This window comes from Rana temporaria, chromosome 2 (genome assembly GCF_905171775.1).
Source record: "Rana temporaria chromosome 2, aRanTem1.1, whole genome shotgun sequence".
In the NCBI taxonomy this organism is placed as follows: Eukaryota; Metazoa; Chordata; class Amphibia; order Anura; family Ranidae; genus Rana; species Rana temporaria.
Window position 1 is genome coordinate 375133076 of NC_053490.1, and position 26009 is coordinate 375159084.

The window sequence follows — 26009 nt, forward strand, 5'->3', positions numbered from 1 at the left end:
GTCACTCCAGGTATGTTACATATGTCCTGGAGTGCCCTTGTAAAATGCAATATGTGGGTCGCACCACAAGGGAACTCAAAGTACGCATAAATGAGCATGTGGCCAATATTCTTAAAGGGTATCCTAATCACAGTGTCTCTAGGCACTTTGATGAGTGCCATAACAGGGACCCAAGCAAAATGATTTTTTATGGCATCGATAGGATATCTGGTCACTGGCGGGGTACAGATATGACCAAGAAAGTCTCCCAAAATGAGACCCAGTGGTTGCACCGATTGCGCACTATGCGCCCTTTGGGTTTAAATATCGAGTTGGACCTCAATTGTTTTTTAACCAATGAATAAACTTTTTTGATTATACAATTAATACCCATCTAAAACTGTGATTTTTAACGCATAATATAGCTAGGAAACTAAAATTAATTTTTATTTTATTAAAAGTTTTTTATGGATCTAGATATACCCTTTGACCAGGGACAATATTTAAATGTGTTTGAATATTTTTAAATATTTTTAAATGTTTTAAGATAATTTTATTATATTGTCCATTTATTATTTTAATTTTAGACCTTTTTGGATCAGATTGGCAATATATTGTTATATTATATAATCTATATCTGCCATGGGTTTACATGTGGGATATGTCCATTGCTAATGAGACAAAACTGTTTACCATTCTAAGTGCTTCATTTGCATTCTTGCGGTTTTTATAGTTTATGTCCTTAGGCTATCCTATATTGTGACTACTATTGTTAATATTGCTAATATTGTTAATATTGTTCATTTTAATGTCTGATAATTTTGCTGGCCTAGATGTATTTATTTGTACAATGTCCAGTTGCTTGATCCGGGACTGAGTGTTACCGCCCTCTGATTCCCTCCCACTTTAGTTGATTGATGGGCCTTTAAAACAGACCCAGAGCGCGACGCTGTATGCTTCCTGACGACGTGACATCATCACGAAACGTACGTCGAGGCTTACAGGTCACGCTCGACCCACCCACTTCCTGGTCCCGCTGGCTCTCTCATCCTGGAGGGTGGAACGCACGCCAACAACGCTAGTGCGGCCCTGCACGGTTCTCACACCGGCCACGGGACTCCATCCATTCTCCCATACATATCTACGCTTTTAACCTCAGTGCCGGGGCTAGGCACCCCATCAAGTAAGAGGCCATTTGGCGTTTTCTTTCTCTGTTTTCAAAAATAAAAAACAATATTATTCTATGGCGTTTTTTTCTCTCTTGCTTTAAATATCGCATGTGGCGTGGAGTATTGCTCTATCAAGACAGTTGATACTGAGAGATCTGGGTCTGGAATACGATCTTTATCTGCCTGATTGACCTCTTTTTAATTAAAGTGGTCCATTATTTGCGGTAAGGTGCCATCCATGAGCACTTTTTTGGTGGTTTTTCTTTATCTTGGTGAAGGTGGAAGATCTTCTATTTATGGTTTTGAGGATTCATCATATATATGGACTCTATTTTTGGCACAATTATTTTCTATTTCTATTTGCATTGTGGACTTTCACCATTTGCTTATAACCACCATTGTGGTTTAATTTCTATATATGGTCACTATTTATTCACATGTCATTGTTATATCCACTTATTTATATATTGATGCATACAATTTTTATTATTTATTCAGTGTATACACACTATCAGCTAGCGCCTCTAAATCTTCACTTCACTATCATACATTTAAGCATTATCAATAAAACAATTAACGTCTACCTCTATATTCATACCGTGAGGTTCATAACATTTCAATTTGTGAATCCACATCATCTCTGACCGTGAGATGCTCCTCACCAGGTCACTCCCTCTCCAATGTGCCTGAAATTTTTCAATTCCTAAAAAAATAGTGCCTACAGGATCTTTATTGTGAGCCAACAAATAATGTTTGGACACAGAATGATTTGGGAAGCCGCTATAAATATTCGTGAGATGTTCATTCAAACGTATGTGGAGGGGACGCTTAGTCCTTCCCACATATTGGAGTCCACATGGGCATTGGAGTAGATAAACCACTCCCACCGTGGAACAGGTGATGAATGTTTCAATTGGAAACCTCTTGTTTGAATGTCTGGATCCAAAACTGATCGTTTTCTTAGAGATTTGGCGATTGACAGCACAAACATTGCATTTGCCGCATTTGAAAAAGCCCACCAGGCCAGATAAGAACATGGAAGGAATCCTGGGTGGATCCAAAACGTTGGGTGCCAACTTATCCTTCAAGGATGTCGAACCCCTGAAGATAACCCGGGGTCTATCAGGCAGTATAGCACCCAAGATTTTGTCACTCTTGAGCACATGCCAGTGTTTACTGATAATATGTTTAACACTGGCATGTTGGCAGCAATAATCAGTCACAAAGGGAGTTTTGTAACTACCCCCTTGGTCATCTCTAGGTTTAATACAAAGTAAATCCTCGCGATTGGTGTTAGTCACCAAATCCAAAGTGTCAATCAAGGAACTTCGATCATAGCCCTTTTCGACAAAACGTTCTGTTAGAACCTTGGCCTGATCAAGGAAGACATTATGTTTACTGCAATTCCTTTTTAAACAAAGGAATTGCCCCTTAGGCACAGCTTTAAGCCAAGTGGCATGATGACAACTGTCACTTGGAATAAAGGCATTTCTGTCTGTGCTCTTAAAATAGGTGGCAGTGGTGAAGCCATCACTGTCAGCAGAAATGGTTAGATCCAAAAAAATAATTTTGTCCTTACTGGCCTCATATTTGAGTATGATCCCCCTATTGTTGGTATTGAGGAATGTCATAAAGGCAGATAATTCATCCTCAGACCCCGTCCAAAGGAGGAGGATGTCGTCTATGTACCGTGGCCATAACCGGATATGGGGCCTAGTACCAACACCGACGACATCCTCCTCCCATTTGGCCATAAACAAATTGGCCAAACTCTGGGCATATTTGGCCCCCATCGCCACTCCCTTATCCTGCCTGTAATATTGGCCATCATGCCAAAAAAAGTTGTGGGACGCGGCGTATTGCAATAGCTCCATGATGTAGGAGATTTGGACAATCGGGAGTCCTGAATCCCTCTCAAGAAAAAATGAAACAGCCTCCAATCCCAGATCATGTGGAATCACAGTGTACAAGGAAGTGACATCTGCAGTCACTAGCCATAAATCTGGTGTAGGTTGAATATCAGACAACAAATTCATGACCTGTCTGGTGTCCTTTAAATAGGAAGGCATGTTCTTCACCAGGGGCTGAAGAAAAAAGTCAATATATTTGCCCACCCGGGATGTCACAGAATCAATACCGCTGACTATAGGGCGTCCCGGGGGGCAAACGGGGTCCTTATGTATCTTCGGAAGATAATACATAATAGGCACCCGAGGAGCCTTAGGGACCAAAAATGCCTTTTCCTTTTTGTTGAGAATATTAAGACGGGAGCCTTTATTCACGATCTTGACTAGAGCTTTCTTATACTTGTCTCCCGGATTGAGGGGGAGGCGAGTATAAGTATCACCATCGTCAAGAGTGGTTTATCTACTCCAATGCCCATGTGGACTCCAATATGTGGGAAGGACTAAGCGTCCCCTCCACATACGTTTGAATGAACATCTCACAAATATTTATAGCGGCTTCCCAAATCATTCTGTGTCCAAACATTATTTGTTGGCTCACAATAAAGATCCTGTAGGCACTATTTTTTTAGGAATTGAAAAATTTCAGGCACATTGGAGAGGGAGTGACCTGGTGAGGAGCATCTCACGGTCAGAGATGATGTGGATTCACATATTGAAATGTTATGAACCTCACGGTATGAATATAGAGGTAGACGTTAATTGTTTTATTGATAATGCTTAAATGTATGATATTTACCTCTATTAGTCATTTTACATATATGTGTTTATGGTTTTAAATATTTTGTGCGTTTTTTATTAATACAGCATATTTACAATATTTGCTGTTTTTTAACTGTGTCATTAATGGTAATTATTGGATTTTTCCATGTTTTTTTTTTTTTTTTGTTGTATATGGTCCGATAATACATGTATAGTATTATACTGTCAATGTATTCTCTTTGTTTCTACAAACATAGATGACTATATTTGATTGTGATGGTGCTATTTGGCCCGCCAAGTGGACATCAGTCTTAGAGGATATATACCAGCTTTTTCTGTCAATATAATTTTTTTTTTTTGTCAATTATACTGTCAATGTATTCTCTATATTTTTATAAACCGAAATGACTGTACTTGAATGTGATGTCGCTATTTGTCTAGCCAAGTAGACACCAGTCTCAGAGGATATATACCAGTTTTTTAGTTTATCCCTTTTTTAGCTGCGCTTTTTAGTTTTGTATATAAATCGTCCCTTTGACGGCTCCTTTGATGAGTTATTATCAGAGTTTCCGTCGTTAGATATGTTTTTGTGGTAATCTAAGACCATATGCTGTTTTTGTAGTAATTTAAGATCATATGCTGTAACCGCATTGGTTTTCCCTGACTTTTGCCCTCAAGCAAGATGGCGGACGGGCGACCTCCAGAGACTGTTGTCTAGTTGATTTCCCGCCCACTCTACGTTTATATGCGGTGACGCTGAACGTCTCCTCATTCCCGTGACCACGTCTAGAGTAGACGAAACGTTGGGAGGCGACGTGCTGACGTCACCGCGATTTGAGGACCTTCGTTCTGACACGCCGGCCGGCTTTCTCTTTATCTCTGCTGACATCTTGTTATTTAACTGTAAGTGTTACTGCTTTTTTATTAAATGCTTCTACGATATCACGCTATGTGAGTTTTTTATCTCCTCCTCACACATATTGGACCTGCCGATTCTTCCGTTCTACCATTGGCTGAGACGTCCCATTACTGCCTATTGTTTACATCCCCTCTGCTCTGACTGATCCTGATGGATCATATGCTCTGGTAAGGGTCAGTGTGTGTACCGGTGGTGGTTTCTTGTGTTCACACTGTCTGTTGCCAGTCACTGGGGGATTCACTTATGTGTTTTTTTCACACGGATTCACACTATATGAGTTTTTTTTCCCGTCTGGTTGCTTTATTGGTGGATTTGTGACCCCTGGAGGGATCGTCTCAACAGACAAGTTCTACTACAACATACCCAGGGATTTCTGCTTGACTAGGTCCGTTAGGACCTTCCTTTTCGGTAAGGGTCAGCAAGTTGCATTTTCCATTTGGAGCCAGATTTTTCTCCTCTGTTTCACATTGGGGTGTCACACTCTAAATTTGATGCACATTTGGACTATTAATCATTTGTTTTTTCACTTATTTGTGTAACACATTTTTGATTGACATTGGACTTTCACATAGCCTTCTATCATCTGAAGGCCTTTCAGTTTTTTAGCGCTACTCCACATTTTTGTATAAGATTTTATGTTAGTATAACATTTTTGAGTTAGCAGCTTGTTCACTATTTGTTGTTTTTTTTGGTAAGCGCACTATTTTCCTTTTTATAAGATATGACAGTGTAAGAGACTTATGCTGCTCGTATCTTAGCCGAATTTATGCGTAACTGATTCTAAGAATCAGCCGCATAAATACGACGGCTCTCATTCAGACTTACGACAGCGTACATGGCGCTACGCCGTCGTAAGTCCTTTGAGAATCTGGGCCTTTATGTCTATCAGTGCTCTCTCTCTATGTCTATCAGTGCTCTCTCTCTGCAGGTCTATCAGTGGTCTCTCTCTCCCTCTGTCTATCAGTGCACTCTCTGTATATCTATCAGTGCTCTCTCTCTCTCTCTCTGTATGTCTATCAGTGGTCTCTATCTATGTATGTCTATCAGTGGTCTCTCTCTCTCTCTGTATGTCTATCAGTGCTCTCTCTCTCTGTCTGTATATCTATCAATGGTCTCTCTCTTTCTCTATGTCTATCAGTGTTCTCTCTCTGTGTATACCTACCAGTGCTCTATCTCACTCTCTCTCTCTGTATGTCTATCAGTGCTCTTTCTCTCTCTCTGTATGTCTATCAGTGGTCTCTCTCTCTCTCTGTATGTCTATTAGTGCTCTCTCTTTGTATGTCTATCAGTGCTCTCTCTTTGTATGTCTATCAGTGCTCTCTCTCTCTGTATGTCTATCAGTGGTCTCTCTCTCTCTCTCTCTCTGTATGCCTATCAGTGCTCTATCTCTCTGTATGTCTATCAGTGGTCTCTCTCTCTCTCTCAGTGGTCTCCCTTTCTCTGTATGTCTATCAGTGCTCTCCCTCCATTTCTCTAAGTCTATCAGTTCTCTCTCTCTCTGTATATCTATCAATGGTCTCTCTCTTTCTCTATGTCTATCAGTGTTCTCTCTCTGTGTATGCCTACCAGTGCTCTATTTCACTCTCTCTCTCTGTATGTCTATCAATGCTCTCCCTCTCTTTCTCTAAGTTTTTCAGTGCTCTCTCTTGGTATATCTATCAGTGGTCTCTCTCTGTATGTCTATCAGTGTATTCAGTGCTCTCCCTCTCTTTCTCTAAGTCTATCAGTGTTCTCTCTCTCTCGTATATCTATCAATGGTCTCTCTCTTTCTCTATGTCTATCAGTGTTATCTCTCTGTGTATGCCTACCAGTGCTCTATCTCACTCTCTCTCTATCAGTGCTCTATCTCTCTCTGTATGTCTATCAGTGCTCTCTCTCTCTGTGTATGTCTATCAGTGCTCTCTCTCTCTCAGTGCTCTATCTCTCTCTCTATGTCTATCAGTGTTCTCTCTCTGTGTATGCCTACCAGTGCTCTATTTCACTCTCTCTCTCTGTATGTCTATCAATGCTCTCCCTCTCTTTCTCTAAGTTTTTCAGTGCTCTCTCTTGGTATATCTATCAGTGGTCTCTCTCTGTATGTCTATCAGTGTATTCAGTGCTCTCCCTCTCTTTCTCTAAGTCTATCAGTGTTCTCTCTCTCTCGTATATCTATCAATGGTCTCTCTCTTTCTCTATGTCTATCAGTGTTATCTCTCTGTGTATGCCTACCAGTGCTCTATCTCACTCTCTCTCTATCAGTGCTCTATCTCTCTCTGTATGTCTATCAGTGCTCTCTCTCTCTGTGTATGTCTATCAGTGCTCTCTCTCTCTCAGTGCTCTATCTCTCTCTCTATGTCTATCAGTGTTCTCTCTCTGTGTATGCCTACCAGTGCTCTATCTCACTCTCTCTCTATCAGTGCTCTCTCTCTCTGTCTATCTATCAATGGTCTCTCTCTTTCTCTATGTCTATCAGTGTTCTCTCTCTGTGTATGCCTACCAGTGCTCTATCTCACTCTCTCTCTATCAGTGCTCTCTCTCTCTCTGTCTATCTATCAATGGTCTCTCTCTTTCTCTATGTCTATCAGTGTTATTTCTCTGTGTATGCCTACCAGTGCTCTATCTCTCTCTCTCTCTCTATCAGTGCTCTCTCTCTCTCTCTCATACACAGGACAGCACTTCCTCTGAGTGTGCAGCACTTCTCGTCCCCCGCCCTCCTCCTCCAGAACATGAAGTGTTAACACCTCGGCCGGCCCATCGCCATCCTCCAGGAAGGAGTCAGCGTGGGGTGCAGGACCTGTCTTCCGTCCTAGGTCAGTCTTCTAGGGCTGTGGAAGGAAGAAAAGATCCTTAGGGTGAGTGCTCTGGCCAAGTGTCAGCTCTTGGGATCAGGCTGATAAATGCATTGCGTTGGATGGAAAGTTTGTGTGGCTGTATGTGTCATCTGTGTAGATTGCTGGGACTTCCAGCATGAGGCTAGCCTGTCCATTGAGACAGTCATACAGATGTTATAGATGGGGCCATCCAGACCTCACCCTTTGATTTGTGGAATACTTTAACAGAACATGAGTGCACACTGTAATATAGGGGATATATTTTTACACTTTGAAGCTGATGTTTAACCCATTTATTTCCAGCTATATGTAAATAGGGCCCACCCGCTCTGCTGTCACAATACCCAGGCACAGTTACAATATATATATATATATATATATATATATATATATATATATATATATATATATATATATATATATATATATATATATATATATATATATATATATATATATATAGTATGTCACTTGATTGTTCTGGGGTGCACTCCCCTCAGTGTCCCCAGAATTGTGACCAAGCTGTCAACAAGAGCTCACAGTCAACTCCCATCAATCAGCATCTGATAGGACAGGTTCCTGATAATGTCAGCATCCTGGAGCCATTCGCAGTGCCACTTGATCACGGACCCCTCTTACCAGCCTTGGGCATCACAACCCACCTAAAGGACAGCAAGGGGTTAAAATAGTACTAAAACGTAATATTCTTTCTTGGCATACAATTCATATGGGCATGGGCGTCCGCTGACATTTTTTTCAGGGGGGGGGGGCGCTTCAGCGATACACAGTCGCATTTAACCCTTTCTTCAAACGCTAGCGGGGGATAAAAGCACCCCGCTAGCGGCCAAATAGTGCAGCTAGAACGATGGTAAAGCGCCGCTTTGCCGATAACGCGGCAGTGTGAAATAGCTCTTGAGATAATTCAGCTTCGCTCCATGCCCATATAAATATAGCCTAGAGAATGTACAGACCCCCCTTCAGCACAGACCTGTCCATTCAGCACAGATGGACCCCCCCCTTCAGCACAGAACCCCCCCCCATTCCACACAGACCCCTCTTTCAGCACATACCCCCCTTCAGCACATGCCCCCTTCAGTACAGACCCCCCCCCCCCTTCAGCACAGATGGACCCCCCATTTAGCACAAACCCCCCCCTCCCTTGAGCACAGACGGACCCCCCTCCCCCATCTCATTCAGTACCTCAGATCAGCGCAGCACAGGCACAGCAGGTGGGGGGGGGGGGCTTCACTCTGCTCGCTGTGCCTGTGTGACATCCGGCCTAGGATCTGGCTCCTTTAGATTTTTCAGGGGGGGTCAATTGCACCCCCTTGCCCTATGGAGCGGATGCTCATGTATAAGGGCCAGTTGATTGGAAGCTGGTGCTCTTTTACATAAAAAGTGCAGGTGGACTTGAAGGGGTTGTAAAGGTATTTATTTTATTTTTTTTCCCTAAATAGCTTCCTTTACCTTAGTGCAGTCCCCCTTCACTTACCTCATCCTTCGATTTTGCATTTAAATGTCCTTATTTCTTCTGAGAAATCCTCACTTCCTGTTCTTCTGTCTGTAACTCCACACAGTAATGTGACACTTTCTCTCTGGTGTGGAGAAAGCCTCTTGAGGGGGTGAGCAGGAGTGTCAGGATACTCTCTACTTTGCAGATAGAGAAAGGAGCTGTGTGTTAGTGGGTGTCCTGACACTCCTGCTTGCCCCCTCAAGAGGCTTTCTCCACACCAGGGAGAAAGTGTCACATTACTGTGTGTAGTTACAGACAGAAGAACAGGAAGTGAGGATTTCCCAGAAGAAATAAAGACATTTAAAAGCAAAATGGAAGGATGAGGTAAGTGTAGGAGGACTGCACTAAGATAAAGGAAGCTATTTAGGGGGAAAAAATTACCTTTACAACCCCTTTAAGCTGGCCATACAAAAGTAAAATGTTGCTGAAAATGTTTGCTTAATTTGTTCTATTTTCTAATCGTTAGTAAGTTCAAATCGACATTTTGTTTTTGTATTTCTATTTGTGAATGTGGTTTTTCAGGAAAGTTCATTCACTGCGAAAATGAAAGTAAACTTTTTTTTTTCTTTTTTTTTTTTTTTTTAAGTATTCTTGAATAACATTCATCATGTCATCGAGTATTTTAGTATGAATGTTCATACAAACATGTGTTTGAAAATGGCCACTCGTACAATCTGATGTGCTTAGCAGAACAGCCTCCAGCTTAGTCTGCACCACATCCCTGAAATTCTAGAAGGCGTACAATGGTAACCACACAGGGATGTTGCCTGTTCTTCCTCCTCAGGGTTGCACGACCTATGAGTCTCAGTGCCACTGCACAGGTGTGCCCTGTCCTTTATGCTGTCAGTCCGGGCAAGTATCCCCCCCCCCCCAAGAGTATGCACATAAGCGTGGCTCTGTAGGACCCTGTAAGACAACAGAGCCAACCTAAGAGAGTAAACCTTCAGCAAAGATATTTGAACCTGATCAATAAAGGGAAACAGCTGACAAGGTAAGTATCCAGGTAAGAAACATGGAAAAAGACTGAGTAGTCCATTGAATTTGCCCTTTTTTTTTTTTGTTAAACCACTTTACAACCACTTTAACCTACTGGTAAGCCTAGATTAAGGCTTATCTGTAGGTGCAAGAAAAATCTCCCAAACCTAAAAGGTTTAGGAGATATTTGCAAATAATAGCGGCATCGATGCACTGAGCGTGCCTCTTCTAGTGGCGATAATGCCGTTAGTGGCGGCATGCGTGGGAGTGACGTCATCGCTGCTCTGGCCAGTCACAGCGCCCTGATCAGCTGTGCCTCGCGCTGCTGTGTACCTCAGCGGGGTGGACCGAAGCTGCCTCCTCCTCTCTGTTTACATCCACAGAGGAGGAGGAGCTGCCCGTGCTCGAGGGACACAGTGTGTGCATCAGACTGTCAGTGCTGTTCTGCGTAAGGATGAGCTCTGGCGTGTTCGCATAGAAAACGTGCAGAGCCCGCCAGGAAGTGAGCACGGCGCTGCGCTAATAACATTTCACGATCCCTGCAACCGAGCATCGGGACAATGTCTCCCTGGCTGTGATTAGCACAGCGCCGTGCACACTTCCTGGCGGGCTCTGCACGTGTTCTATGCGAACACGCCAGAGCTCATCCTTAGTTCTGAGGTATGTAAGGGGGGGGGGTCTATACTGCTGGGGGTCTGTAATGCTGGGGGGTCTGCACTAGGGTGGGTGTCTGTAATGCTGTGGAGGGGGGGTGACTGTACTGAGGGGGGTCTGCACTAAGGGGGGGCATCTGTACTGATAGGGGGGGCATCTGTACTGATAGGGGGGGGGGTCTGCACTGAGGTGGGGGTGTCTGTACTGATGGGGGTCTGCACTAAGGTGGGGGTGTCTGTACTGATGGGGGTTTTGCACTTGGGTGGGGGTGTCTGTACTGATGGAGGGGTCTATATTGATGGAGGGGGTCTGTACTTGGTGAGAGGGGTCTTTGCTGTAGGAGGGGGGTCTGTAGTTAGTGAAGGGGGTCTGTCCTGCGGGAGGGGGGTCTATACTGAGGTTGGGGGTGACACCATTTTTTTTCGCATCGGGTGGCACCAACCCTAGTGACCCCACTGACTACTGCCCTCCAGCTGTTGTGAAATTACAAGTCCCATGGTGCATTGTAAAACTCTGACATTCAGACATGACTGAACATGATGGGAATTGTAGTTCCTGAACACCTGGAGGGCCATAGTTTGGAGACCCCTGCTTCTAGGCCATCAGTTCTGTTGCAAGTGTTTGAATGGAGTGTGTCAATACTGCTACATTGTATTTTATAGACATTTCCAGCAAGAGCCCCTTTTCTCCTGTTGCTGTGGTTTAAAAAGTATGCTGACTGGCAGTAGAAAAATAGTATGCATTGTAAAAGGTAGAGATGAGAGAGGTGCGCTTATTCAATAATGTACCATAAAATAATATACTCAAAGAATAAATATGAGTATCCAAACATATAAATAAAAGTCCAACTAAAGCCCAATAGTAAGAGTCAATTCATATAGAGGTAAAAATCTCATTGGGATAACTTGATAGAAGAACAAACAGACAAAACATCAATCCAAACATGGACTGTTAAATTTATGAATTGGCCGCTCACCTCCAACACTGACCCAAAAGCTCAAACAAAGCTCATCAGATAGTCAGATATCAGCAGGATTCCTTATCTCGCTATCTGATGAGCTTTGTTTGACCTTTTGGGTCATTGTTGGAGGTGAGCAGCCATTTCATAAATTTAACAGTTGATGTTTGGATTGATGTTTTGTCTGTTTTTTCTTCTATCAAGTTATCCTTATGCGATTTTTACCTCTATATGAATTGACTCTTACCATTGGGCTTTAGTTGGACTTTTATTTACATTTATTTATTTGTATGTTTGGATATTCATTATTATATTCATTCTTTGAGTATATTATTTTATGGCACGTTATCGAATAAGGAAGCGCACCACTCTCATCTCTTCCTTTTACATTCGATTACACAGTTTTTTATTGAGTACACTACTAAGTGGTCGCAGCTAATTCAAGGTCACTATACATGTACTATATATTTATTTTTTATTTTCACTATATCCACTGGAGTTTGATGTGTGTGTGTGTGTTTTTTTAAGGATTTGCTTAAAAATTACACATGGTAGCGCCCAAGTTTTTCCCTTCTAACAAATAGTATATGCAAAAGTGAAAAAAGGTGCGCTTATCTATGGCAATAAAAAACAGCTGCAAACTCAAAATGTTTATACAAACAAAAAATACTATGAAAAGAAGGAGTGGAGTTGCGCTAAAAAAACGTGACTTATCAAAAAATAGTGAGCACTATAAAGTCCCAAGGAGAAAAGAAGAATCTTCTTTAATCAAATATAAACTCTGTGAAAGTTATGTGCATAATCAAATTTCATATGGAATCACAACGTGTGAAAATAACTGGATCGCTGTTCCCTGAAAATGCTGACCCTTACCAGATTTTCAGATCCAAAGGATCAAACCAAGCAGATTAGCCAAACAACTGGGCTGCACAGGAGATCAAGATCTTGATAGAGTCTTCCCAGCAGTTAATCAGTGGAACATCCAGAGAGCAAACAAATAAAATAAAACTGGATAGTGTGATATTGTCAGGTAATCACACACAAATACTCCCCTTGTGACTGGCAGACGGACAGTGTGACATGCAAACCACCACCAATATGCACACTGACCCTTACCAGAGCTCTAGGTATAGATAGATCAAAAGCACAAGGGGGATGTGGGCAGCCACTGGAAAGAACTTCTCCCAAACCAGTCCTCGGATTCACCAAGATACACCAGGCAATCAGCAGTCATGGAGAAGAAAGCTCACAATGGTGTGATAACGCTTAGGCATTTATTAAGCAAAAACGTAGTACACTTACATAGGTAACTTTAAAAACAGCAAAAAGGATCCGGCCGGTAGTAGAACGTGTAGTCCTCAAATCTCGGTGACGTCAGTACGTCTCCTCCCGACGTTTCGTCTAATAAGACTTGCTCACGGGTCACGGTTTTTATTGAGTACACTACTAAGTGGTCGCAGCTAATTCACGGTCACTATACATGTACTATATATTTATTTTTTATTTTCACTATATCCACTGGAGTTTGATGTGTGTGTGTGTGTGTTTTTTTTTAAGGATTTGCTTAAAAACTACACATGGTAGCGCCCAAGTTTTTCCCTTCTAACAAATAGTATACATTGTTGCATGCTTTTATAAGCGTTTGTAAAGTCTAGTAGTTCAAACTTTATGGCCACAACTGTCAGATCATGATGCTGGTGCAACTTCCTGCTGGTTCACTGAATGAAAAGTTCCTTCAGCCTAAAACAGTTGTTTCCGAGTTATCAGTATGTTACCGTATGTTTTATATCTGCAACAAAATATTATTATAAATTCTGGGCTGTTTATCAAACACCCCTTGTAGCAAAAACAAATGGTAAACTCCAATAAAACTTTAAAGGAGTTGTAAAGGAATTTTTATTTTTTTTGCTGAAATGACTGTTTACAGGGTATAGATAACTGATTCCTTTTAAAAATTTAATTCAATCCACTGGATGATTGCTTTTAATTGGCACTCTTCAAATGTCCCATGGTCCCAGGTTTTAAATAGAATGGAACAAATCAAACTCTCAGAGCTAATCCACCATACTCTCTTTGACACAATGCATATTTTCAAAAAGAAATGGTCCCCTTGGGATATAGCACTTCCGTGAATATTTTCTAAGGGCTCTTTCACACCGAGGGCAGCGTTTCTGGGTCCGCTCCGTGTGTCCGCCAAAGCTCAGCGGGAATCCCCGCTGAGCTGTCGGCGGATAGGGCGGTCCCCGCACACATTGCAGGGACCGCCCTGTCTCTGCTCCGCTCTCCCCTATGGGGGACCGGATGCAGACGGTCCGTCTGTCCGTCTGCATCCGGTCCGTTCCGCCGAACGGAAGAAAAATAGGGTTTCTTCCGTTCGGAAAAGCGGAACCCGACTGACACGGACGCTAGCGGATGCTCCATCCGCTAACGGACACGTCCCCATAGGGATTCATTACAAGTCCGTTAACGGACTTGTAATGAACGGACAGACGGAGCGGACGTCTGAAAGGGGCCTTACTCTATCCACTAATTTTTTTTTTTTTTTTTCTTTTTTTTACGAACTTATCAGATGTCCATAATGTAGCTGGACTGTAATGTTTTACCATTTTCATCTTTATATGTTTCATGTATCTCATGTCAAGTACAAGCCTGTTTAGTTTGAATGTACCTTTTGCTTCTGTAATGACTCTGTATTTAATCTTTGACCTTTTGATATAATAAAATCATTTGTAAACAAACAAAAAAATGATTACAAATCAATCATATAATGTACCTACAGTTTCAGTTTCGTTTTTGCATGCTGTTTCCTGGTTCTGTGATGTCAGAACCAATACAGGGCAGTGATGGTTTGTAAAACAAAACTGATTGGTGCTAAGGGGTTTTAGACACACAGGCCCAGATTCTCAAAGGGCTTACGACGGTGCAACGCAATGTGCAATGTGCCGTAAGTCCTAATCTGGGCCGTCGTATCTATGCGACTGATTCTTAGAATCAGTTACGCATAGATAACCATTAGATCCGACAGGCGTAAGGCTCTTACGCTGTCGGATCTTGAATGCGATTTTTTTTTTCGCCGCTAGGTGTCGCCTCCGTCGTTTTCCCCGTCGGGTATGCAAATTAGCAAAATACGCGAATTCTCGAACGTACGCCCGGTCGACGCAGTGAAGTTACGACGTTCACGTTAGATTTGCGACGCGTAAAGTTGCCCCTGCTATATGAGGTGCAACCAATGTTAAGTATGGCCGTCGTTCCCGCGTCGAAATTAAAAAATTTACGTTGTGTGCGTAAGTCGTCCGTAAAAAGGGCTGGACGCCATTTACGTTCACGTCGAAACCAATGACGTCCTTGCGACGTCATTTAGCGCAATGCACGTCGGGAAATTTTAGGGACGGCGCATGCGCATTAGGTTCGGCGCGGGAACGCGCCTAATTTAAATACTATACGCCCCCTACCTGCCTAATTTGAATTAGACGGGCTTGCGCCAGGGGATTTACGCTACGCCGCCGCAACTTTACAGGCAAGTGCTTTGTGAATCAAGCACTTGCCCGTAAAACTTGCGGCGGCGTAATGTAAATGAGATACCTTACGCCGCCGCAGAGATGCGGCGATCTACGAGAATCTGCCCCACAGTAATTACACCTCCTTGATTAGTGACCACAGAGAGAAAGCTCCCAGTACTGTGGTTATCAGGAAACAGACAACCAGGAAGTGTTCAGAGAAGGATTACAGCAAAAACGAACAATGAGGACATGAAACCAGGACTGCAGTAAGGTAAAGGAAGCTATTTAGCAAACATTTTTTTTCCTTTAGTGACCCTTTAAGGCCGGGTACACACGAACAAACATGTATGGTGAAAGCGGTCCGTCGGACCGTTTTCACCATACATGTCTGCCAGAGGGCTTCTGTACGATGGTTGTACACACCATCGTACAGAACTCCGCGCGTAAACAATACGCGGGGCGTGTCCGCGGTGTCGCCGCGTCGATGACGCGGTGTCGCCGCGACAATGACGCAGCGACGTGGGCGGCCCGCCTTTAAAATGCTTCCACGCATGCGTCGAAGTCATTCGACGCATGCGAGGGACGGCGGGCGCCTGGACATGTACGGTAGGTCTGTACTGACGACCGTACATGTCCGAGCGGGCAGGATTCCAGCGGACGGTTTTAAAACACGTCCAGGAATATTTGTCTGCTGGGAAAAGGCCCGGCGGGCAAATGTTTGCTGGAATTCGGCCCGCTCGCGCCCACACACGACCGAACATGTCTGCTGAAACTGGCCCGCGGACCAGTTTCAGCAGACATGTTTGGTCGTGAGTATGGGGCCTTAGGCTCCATGCACACTGAAGCTAAAAAAAGCTATAAAAAAACGCCAGTAGCTTTGCCTTTCAATGTTTTTTAGCGTTTTTGCAATAGCTTTAATCAGCGTTTTTCAGTGTAGCCTTTTTTTCTTTTATTTTTTTTCTTTCAATGGATAAAAAAAAAAAAAAAAAACACTGGCACCTGCGTTTTTGAGCGTTTTTTAGCATTTTTTTTTCCCGCCGAAAAACGGCACTTTGAATGCAAATTTCAGGCGTTCAGAAAAAAGCCAATAAACTCCAAAGCTCATCAACAGTAAAAAACGCCCAGGTGTGCATGGGCACATAGGCCAACATAGAGTTCAGTTTATTTGTTTTTAAAAAAAAAAGCCAAAATGCCGATAAACTACAGTTTATCAGCTTCAGTGTGCATGGAGCCTAAAAGCGTTAAATACTCCGCACCATGTTATTTAACCTCTTCCTGCTGAGGTTAACACATTTATAAGGTGGCTCTGAGGGTCTATGCTGAGAGCATTCCCACTACACATTTCCATCTCTCCATAAAGAGGACCTGTCGCACACTATTCCTATTACAAGGGATGTTTACATTCCTTGTGATAGGAATAAAAGCGATCAAAATGTTTTATTTTTTTTTAAAGTGCAAAAAATAAAAATAATTTAAAGTATAAAAAAAATATATAAATATATATATATATGCCCCTGTCCACAGTAGCTTGCGCTCAGAAGCGAATGCGCACGTAAGTCCCGCCCACATATGTAAACGCTGTTCAAACCACACATGTGAGGTATCGCCACGTGCGTTGGAGCGAGAGCAATAATTCTAGCACTAGACCTCCTCTGTAACTTTAAACTGATAACCTGTAAAAAAAAAAAAAAAAAGTGTCGCCTATGGAGATTTTTAAGTACCGAAGTTTGGCACCATTCCATGAGTGTGCGCAATTTTTAAAGCATGACAAGTTGGGTATCTATTTACTCGGCGTGACATAATTTTTCACATTATACAAAAAAATTGGGCTAACTTTACTGTTTTTGTTATTTTTTTTTTTTTAATTCATGAAACCGTTTTTTTGTTTCCAAAAAAAGGCGTTTGAAAAATTATTGCGCAAATATCGTGCAAGATAAAAAGTTGCAATGACCGCCACTTTATTCCCTAGGGAGTCTGCTAAAAATATATATATACACAATATTTGGGGGTTCTGAGTAACTTTTTAGTAAAAAAAATTATGATTTTTACATGTAGGAGAGAAGTGCCAGAATAGGCGCGGTATGGAAGTAGTTAAAGCTTGCAGAGTTTAATGGTCAGGAGTTAGTGCTCCCCTTATGGTAGTGGTCATTGGTGAGGGCCTCTTTAAGTGTTGGTGGTGTGTGTGTGTGCCCCTTTAAAAGTTGGGGACCAGCAGTAAATTCTTTAACCATTTGTCAACAGGGTTTTCCCTTTAAAAAATGGTAGTCGCGTGCCCACTTTATGGTCAATATGCCTTGTGGCAAAGAATTAAGGGGAGGACTCTCAAATGTAAACACAAACCGTGTTTAAATTTGTGATCACTGTGTGCAGCCATCACAGTGATCACAAGGCACAGAGGCACTCTTATTGGCTCTGTGCATTTTGTTTTTGCCTGTAATCTGAGCTTTCTAATGACAACTTGATCACAGGCATTTAATAGGCGAACTAGCTGTGCCCAATTTTGGCATCCTAATTTAAAAAACGCACTCCAAAAATTGGCATCCAACTCTACACCATTGGTGGACGGGTGTGCGCTGTCACTATGCAATATGCACCCAGTAAACAGAGGCACCTGCAGGGTCTCTCTTTATTGGGGGCACTGTGCGCATTTTGTGCACACAAGTATACGTGGTGCAGTGCTTTGTATGTTTAGGTGCACAAAAAAATATGTGCTCTACATGTGCATTGGGGTGCTCAATGAAGAATGTGTTTTACTGCTTTACACTTAGTGTGTTACTCCATGTCAAAGTGGGAGTAAACACCCATCTCTGAATTTTACCTATAGGTAATCCTATAATCACCAGCACATGCGCTCTGAAGGAGGCCATTCCTTCAGAGTCCTGTGCCGTAAGCAGCGGCTTCCTCGTGCAAGCACGGGAGTGAAGTCATCAGGGCAGCGGCCACCTGGAAGGAAGACCGGGTGAAGAGGGAAACCCTCTCAGTGGTGACAGCGCGGCCCTGGAGGGCTTTGTTTTCAGGTAAGTTTCACATCCAGTAATGGTCTAGTATGTGATGCATACTAGCACATTATGGCTTTACCTTGCAGGTTGCAAAACAAACAAACAAAAAAAAACACAGCAGTTTAGTACCGCTTTAAATGGTGCACCATACATTTCCTAGCCACATTGCCTCATTCTGCACACTAATCTGTACTTTCAGTTTGACAAACCACATTCTTCTGCTGTGTGTTTCCTATTCCATACCGCTTATTCTGTACACCATGCTGTACTTGCCCCTTTCCACAGTGCATAGTTCACACTGCTTTACACTCCCTATTCCACACCACTTCATATAGACTGTGCTGCACAATACATATTACATTCTGCCTCATTCTGAAAGGATAGTTGTTTATGCCCTGACAAAAAAATATGGATTTAAGTGGAGGTTACGCTGATTTTTTTTCTTTTTTAAAGTCAGCAGCTACAAATACGGCAGCTGCTGACTTTAACAAAAATGGACACTTACCTGTCCAGCGCGCCCGCGTTGTCAGCAGCCGAGGCTGAGCATTCGCTCAGTCCTCGGCTGCTTCCGCCGCCATCCTCGGAAGGAAACAGGAAGTGAAGCCTGACGGGCACGTCACTGGCTGGTCGCCGCTCTCTCCTGGGAACTGTGTTTCCCAGAAGACAGCGGGGGGGGAGTGACGTCACAGGCTGGATTCCCCATGGGGATCAGACCCGGAAGTGGTGTAAATACCTATCTCAGACAGGTATCTGCACCCCCCTCCACCCTGAAAGGTGCCAAATGTGCATCCAAAAAGCGGAGGTTCACTTTTTGTGTGAACCTCCGCTTTAAACATGTTATTTTAACCCCCATCCTGGCCATCCCAGTGTCCTTGAAAAATGTTCTAAATAACCAGGGGCAGGAAGGATCGGCGATCCCCAGCATCCTGCCATCTACCAATCATTTGTCGGGAGTGAGAGCTGTCTTTGAAAGCTTGGTCTGCCAGCAGTGAGCATGGTCCCAGCACAGAAACACTGGCCCGCTCAGTAACGCATATGTTTATCGGTTTAATATATCTAGCTGTGTCCTGGGGAGGAGTAATTGCGGGGTCCAACATGCTTCTCCTTTACTGACACTTTATGATTTAGAGGTTTGGCTGTCTCTGCTCCCGCAAACAAAAAATGTAATTATTTGTTTTTTAAGTTTATCTTTGCTGGATAGCAAGCACCCATCTGTGCTGGAGATTCAGACCATACCTTTTATACCCAATTTCTCTGCTTTCATATTGGCCACAGTGTCGCGTCCCCCCTGCGAGCACACAATGGGGGTTATTTACGAAAAGCAAATCCACTTTGCACTACAAGTGAAAAGTGCTCTTAAAATTGCACTGAAAGTGCACTTGGAAGGGCAGTCGCTGTAGAGCCGAGGGGGACATGCAAGGAAAATAACAGCATTTTAGCTTGCACATGATTGGATGAAAATATCAGCAGAGCTTCCCCAAATTCAAGTGCACTTTACACTACAAGTGCAAACTACAAGTGCAAAGTGGATTTGCCTTTCGTAAAAGCCCCCAATACCTCTATATGAGACCTACAGGTTTTTTATGTGGGCCATTTAGGGCAGGGATCCTCAAACTATGGCCCTGTTGCGGAACTACACATCCCATGAGGCATTGTAAAACTCTGACATTCACAAACATGACTAGGCATGATGGGAATTGTAGTTCCTATACAACTGGAGGGCCATAGCTTGAAGACCCATGATTTAGGGCAAAGTAACCTGTTTGCTTGTTGGCTCTGCTGCTGATAATTACCCTCCTTGCGCCACTGATTCACCTGCTGTAACTACGTTTAGGTATGGGAGACATATAATGCTCAATTCTTTTTCCCATAAAGCAGCACCTGAGTGGGCATTCAAGAGACCCGTGTACTTTCACATGGGAGCAGAGGGGAAGGACCTCAGTCGCGTGTAAGCTCAAAACCCATGCCCGTACTGCATGGGTTAACTGCTTGGCGTGAGGAGAGCGGAGATACTTGCCTAATCTGCCTATCCTTCATGCGCAAGACTGGTCCCTGTTGCTTCTGCCTCCCTGCAATCTAGCGGTCTTTCTCTAGACCGGCTCTGGACGTTGGGATGACAGAAACAGTCCACCTCCAGTGAGAGATGTGGGGAAGCGGCATTCCTCCGCAGCTTTGCAGGGCCCTAAGCAGCTTGCATAGTGAGCCTGGCCCATGGACAGAATGAGCAGTTAACCCATGCATTGGGGGGGAGAGAAATAATCCTGGAGTTCTGCTTTAAACATACACAGAACTTTTCTTGTGGTTTTTGAAAGCTTTTTAAGGTGGCAAATCGCATTTATCAGCAGTGAGGGGGTGGGCTATCTAGAACACTTTTTTTTTTTTTTTTTTTCTGAACAGAAAAGTTTCCTATAAATATAGACCACCAATGTATCTTATGCAGTATTTTCAAGATTAAACTAAAGCTGAATTCTTGCTTTACCTTCAGTCTGTACAGAAATGGTCTACTGTGACAGCTGCGGCTTCGGTCTGATGCTGCATGCACCTAGGTAAGTATGAATATATAAAAAAAAAAAAAACATACTACTCTCTTAAACTTCAGCTTTAAATTTAGCTTCCAGCTAGATCTTTCAGAACTGTAGGAAATCCTGGATCTTTTCTTGTCAAAAACTGCCTCCACATTGGCTTCATTATCTTATTTTTTTTTTTACAGAAACAAACACAGACAGTAAAAAAAAAAGTAAAAGTGAAGATTAACATTAGCGGTGAAATCAGTTTTACCAAAATACAACAAAAATACACAAATAGAAGTTAAAAGTGGATGTAAACCCCAATTTTTTTTTTTTTATGTCAGAATGTAGAGAATAAGATTTCCTATCATCTGTGCCCAGTCTTGCCACACAGAGTTAATCCAGCTCTGAGCAATCCACTTTTATTGTTCAGTGAAAATTAACAGACTTCCAGATAAAAACCTGTCTAAATAAAAAGTCCTTTCTGTCCCCTTGCTTCGAGTGACAGGGTTTTTACATATCTCGTGCACTAGCTTGGACACATGGACATTCCTGGATGTTTATCATAATATGGGGGGTGATCCACAGTTCATTGTGAGAGGTAATGTATGTCACTCGAAGCAAGGCGACGGAAAGGACTTTTTTTTTCCAAAAAAAAAATGTTTTGGGTTTACATCCACTTTAAGAGCCGGTTCACATAGGGGCGACTCATCAGGCGGCTCAGCCGCCTGACAAGTGTCGCTCCGCTTAGAAAAAGGTTCTTGTACGACTTTGGGGCGACTCAGAGAAAAATACTTGGAGCTGAAGTGAAATCTAGGTAAGATTTATTTTGCATGGTTACATTGGTCCAGCTTTCAACATAGAACGAGAGCTCCAGTTGCCAAATGCAGCAGCTTTTATGTCCCCTAAAAAGGTGTTACAGGGCAAATGCCACCCAATCAAAAGGTCTGAGGGGTGTGTGTGGTATTTTATTATGCCCAGCAGACCTACGCTTAATGCCAACTATCCTGGGTACATTTGCATTTACTTATGAAAATACTTTACAATACAAAAAACATATTATGTGATTTGTTAATTACCAAACATGACCTAGTTCTGTCTTTTTCATACTTCAGCATGTTGTAATCTAGTCGGGTTTGGTGTCTACATCAGATCGAATTTATTCTGCAAGTGATCGGAACTTTGCAGTGAACCAAAGACGAAGCAAAATCCAGTGAAGTAATTTTCCACTTTTAAACCCTTTTTTATGTCTGCTTTTATAATATATATTTTTTTGTAACTAACTAGTTCTTGTACCATTTTTCTATTCTTTTCATAAAACTGATATTTAGAAATCTGAATCTGAAAGCTGAATCTCTAAATGCTTTAACTAAGTATTTGCTAACTAATGAAGAACTTTGCCTACCGTATTTTCCGGCGTATAAGACGACTGGGCGTATAAGACGACCCCCTAATTTTCCAGGACAAATTTTGATTTTGTGATATACTCACTGTATAAGACTACCCCCTTCCTTCTAGTCTTTTTGGAAGCTGAGGGGGAGCCAGAACCGCTGACAGAAACAGGCTTTTTCAAATCTCACTGTGCCATTACATTACATGCCCAGACTGTGCCATTACATTACATGCCCAGACTGTGCCATTACATTACATGCCCAGACTGTGCCATTACATTACATGCCCAGACTGTGCCATTACATGCCCAGACTGTGCCATTACATTACATGCCCAGACTGTGCCACTGTGCCATTACATTACATGCCCCTACATTGCCATCACTTGCCTCTCACTGTGTCATCACTTGCCCCCACTGTGCCTGAACTTGTTGCCCCCCATTGCAATAACCGCAAACACTCACTTTTTTTTTTCCAGCGGTGACAGTCCCCCATGCTGCGAGCGCGAGCGTGAATGATTTCAAAGCCGCGCCTTCACTTCAGAGTGTTCTGTGATAGGCGGCACACAAATTTTCCCAGCAGCGCCTCTGTTCTGTTTTCCGCCTATCACGGACGTCTTCTCATCTCGTCCGAGGATGAGAAGGCATCTGTGATAGGAGGAACACAGAACAGAGGCGCTGCTGGGAAGATTTTTGTTCTTCCTATCACAGAACACTCTGAAGAGAAGGTGCGGCTTTGAAATCATTCACGCTCGCAGCATGGGGGACTGTCACCGCTGGAAAAAAAAAAAGTGAGTACTGAGACTGTACCCGGCGTATTAGAAGACCCACGACTTTGGATGCATGTTTTTGCATCCAGAAAGTCGTCTTATACGCCGGAAAATACGGTATGTAGAAAGCTACTGCAGTGTTAGGCTGCATTCACACCTGAGCGTAGCGTTTTGCCACGATTTTGCACGTTTTTTTTGCCGCGATTTTGGACAGGTCTAGGGTCACCAATGTAAAAAGCAGAAAAACGCCCAAATCTGCCTAAAAAAAAAAGTCCCAGAACTTTTTTGAGCTTCAGGCGTTTTTGAACTTCTGGCTTCAGGCGTTTTGTAGTGAAGATGTGAACCATCTCCATACAGAATAATTGATTTTTTTTCCCCCTCCAGCGTTTTGTAGCTTCAGGCTTAAAGCTACAAAACTCTCAGGTGTGAATGGGGTCTTATTCCTGTCTGGGTGTGGCAGCAAGTGATAGACTATTTTTTAAAAAGTAAAAATTGCAACAGCTGATGCTGTAAATGGTGTATGTTTCCATAACAGTATGTGGTGGCTACCATGTATGTTTGAAAAAACGGTTAACCATTCAATTAACCTGCCCCAGTAATGATCACTCCCAATCTACTGGTTTTAGATTGTCGCTCAAGATGGAAGCTCCATGTTCATTTTAAGGCTAAGGGAGTAATTGCCACAGAGAGCTCTCCGTGTGTTTTTTATTTCTGTTTCAAGACTTTAACAAGTGGAGTTGGCAGATCAGCGGGTAACACCTACTGGATCGATCAGGCAAACAGGGACTGTTGTGTTATTTGTAAAGGTTTTTTATGTATTATACAAAATAATGTCCTGTCGTGTATGAAAAATATAATAAATATATTAAGTACTACGAGAGAACAGGTTTGTCTACTTTCAAACAGCAGCAATAACTAGAGGTAGCATACTTGCCTGTGCACGTCAATATTTTTATTGTGTGTTAAAAATGCATTCCTATGGGGATCCCAGATATAATGGATTTGTCATTAGGTCCATTTGCATTGTGGCTGCTAGAGAACTGAGATGGATTGTTAACGGAACTCAGCTATTGCAGAAATCAATTACAATAGATTTGGTGAATTGCTGCTAATGGAAACATTGTAAAAAGGTTCACATACCTTTTTTAAATGTAATGTTGTCTCAATAATAAAGATTTATAGAGTTTCTCTTGCTTTCAACTAAAAGTATATATGTAACCTGAGGCTGATACTTACAGTATCTCACAAAAGTGAGTACACCCCTCACATGTTTTGTAAATATTTTATTATCTCTTTTCATGTGACAACACTGAAGAAATTACACTTTGCTACAATGTAAAGTATTATGTGTACAGCTTGTATAACAGTGTCCAATTTTGCTATTCCCCCTCAAAATAACTCAACACGCAGCCATTAAGGTCTCAACAGATGGCAACAAAACTTAGTACACCCCTACCCCTATGTAAAAATGTCCAAATTGGGCCCAAAGTGGCAATATTTTGTCTTGCCACCAATATTTTCCAGCACTACCTTAACCCTCTTGGGCATTGAGTTCACCAGAGCTTCACAGGTTGCCACTGGAGTCCTCTTCCACTCCTCCATGACAAAATCACGGAGCTGGTGGATGTTGGAGACCTTGCGCTCCTTCACCCTTCGTTTGAGGATGCTCCACAGATAATCAATAGGGTTTAGGTCTGGAGAAATGCTTGGCCAGTCCATCACCTTTACCCTCATCTTCTTTAGCAAGGCAGTGGTCATCTTGGAGGTGTTTGTGGTCGTTATGGTAGAATGCCCTGCAGCCCAGTATTCCGAAGGGAGGGGATCATGCTCTGCTTCAGTATGTCACAGTAGATGTTGGCATTCATGGTTCCTTCAATGAACTGTAGCTCCCCAGTACCAGCAGCACTCGTGCAGCCCCAGACCATGACATTCCCACCACCATGCTTGACTATAGGCAAGAGACACTTATCTTTGTACTCCTCACCTGGTTGCCGCCATGCACGCTTGACACCATCTGAACCAAATAAGTTTATCTTGGTCTCAGACTCTCAGTAATCCATGTCCTTAGTCTGCTTGTGTTCAGCAAACTGTTTGCAGGCTTTCTTGGGCATCACCTTTTAGAAGAGGCTACCTTCTGGGATGACAGCCATGCAGACCAATTTGATGCAGTGTGCGGCATATGGCCTGAGCACTGACAGGCTGACCCCACCCCCCACCCCTTCAACTTCTGCAGAATTACTGGCAGCACCCATATGTCATCCCCCACATCTACTACCCTTTGTTCCACTTGACCCTCCCTTCTAGACTGTAAGCTCGAACAAGCAGGGCCCTCTGATCCTTTCTGTATTGAATTGTATTGTAACTCTACTGTCTTCCCTGATGTTGTAAAGCGCTGCGCAAACTGTTGGCGCTATATAAATTCTGTATAATAATAATAATAATAATAATAATATGTCTTATTTCCCAAAGACAACGTCTGCATATGACGCTGACCACGTGCACTCAACTTCTTTGGTCGACCATGGTGAGGGCTGTTAAACCGCTGTATGGTCTCCTGGCCACCGTGCTGCAGCTCAGTTTCAGGGTCTTGGCAATCTTCTTATAGCCTAGGCCATCTTTATGTAGAGCAACAATTATTTTTTTCCGATCCTTGAACTTCCAGTGACCAGTATGAGAGAGTGAGAGCGATAACACCAAATTTATCACACCTGTTCCCTATTCACACCTGAGAGCTTGTAACACTAACGAGTCACATGACATCAGGGAGGGAAAGTGGCTTATTGGGCCCAATTTGGACATTTTCACTTAGGGGTGTACTTACTTTTGTTTCCAGTGGTTTAGACAATATTGGCTGTGTGTTGAGTTATTTTGAGGGGACAGCACATTTACACTGTTATACAAGTTGTACACTCACTACTTTACATGTAGCATGTACACTGTAGCAAAGTGTAATTTCTTCAGTGTTGTCACATGAAAAGATATAATAAAATATTTACAAAAATGTGAGGGGTGTACTTACTTTTGTGAGATACTGTATGTATCTTTATCGAGATGGGAATGCAGCATGCAGTTATTTACATTCTGAAGGGAACAGCACAGTGAGTGGATCAAATGACTTAATAGGGACTGTTTTGGACACTCCCCACCCTTTCTTGAGTTCGCTGCTACATCCCAGGGTTCAAAAAGATTGCAAATTAAGA

General features: G+C 42.7%; 1 protein-coding gene across 4 annotated transcripts in view; it reads left to right on the top strand.

The window, feature by feature from the left end:
* Positions 1 to 7406: 7406 nt before the first annotated feature.
* BAK1 (BCL2 antagonist/killer 1) overlaps positions 7407 to 26009 on the top strand; it is a 59889-nt gene continuing 41286 nt past the window's right edge. Inside the window, exons 1-2 of one of the 4 annotated variants that reach the window (XM_040337809.1) lie at positions 7407 to 7564; positions 21765 to 21867. The gene's annotated coding sequence lies outside the window, so the exon portion shown is untranslated. Of the gene's footprint in view, positions 7565 to 20665; positions 20689 to 21764; positions 21868 to 26009 lie in introns of those variants that run through there. The other 3 variants (XM_040337810.1, XM_040337811.1, XM_040337812.1) reach the window with 3 other exon arrangements.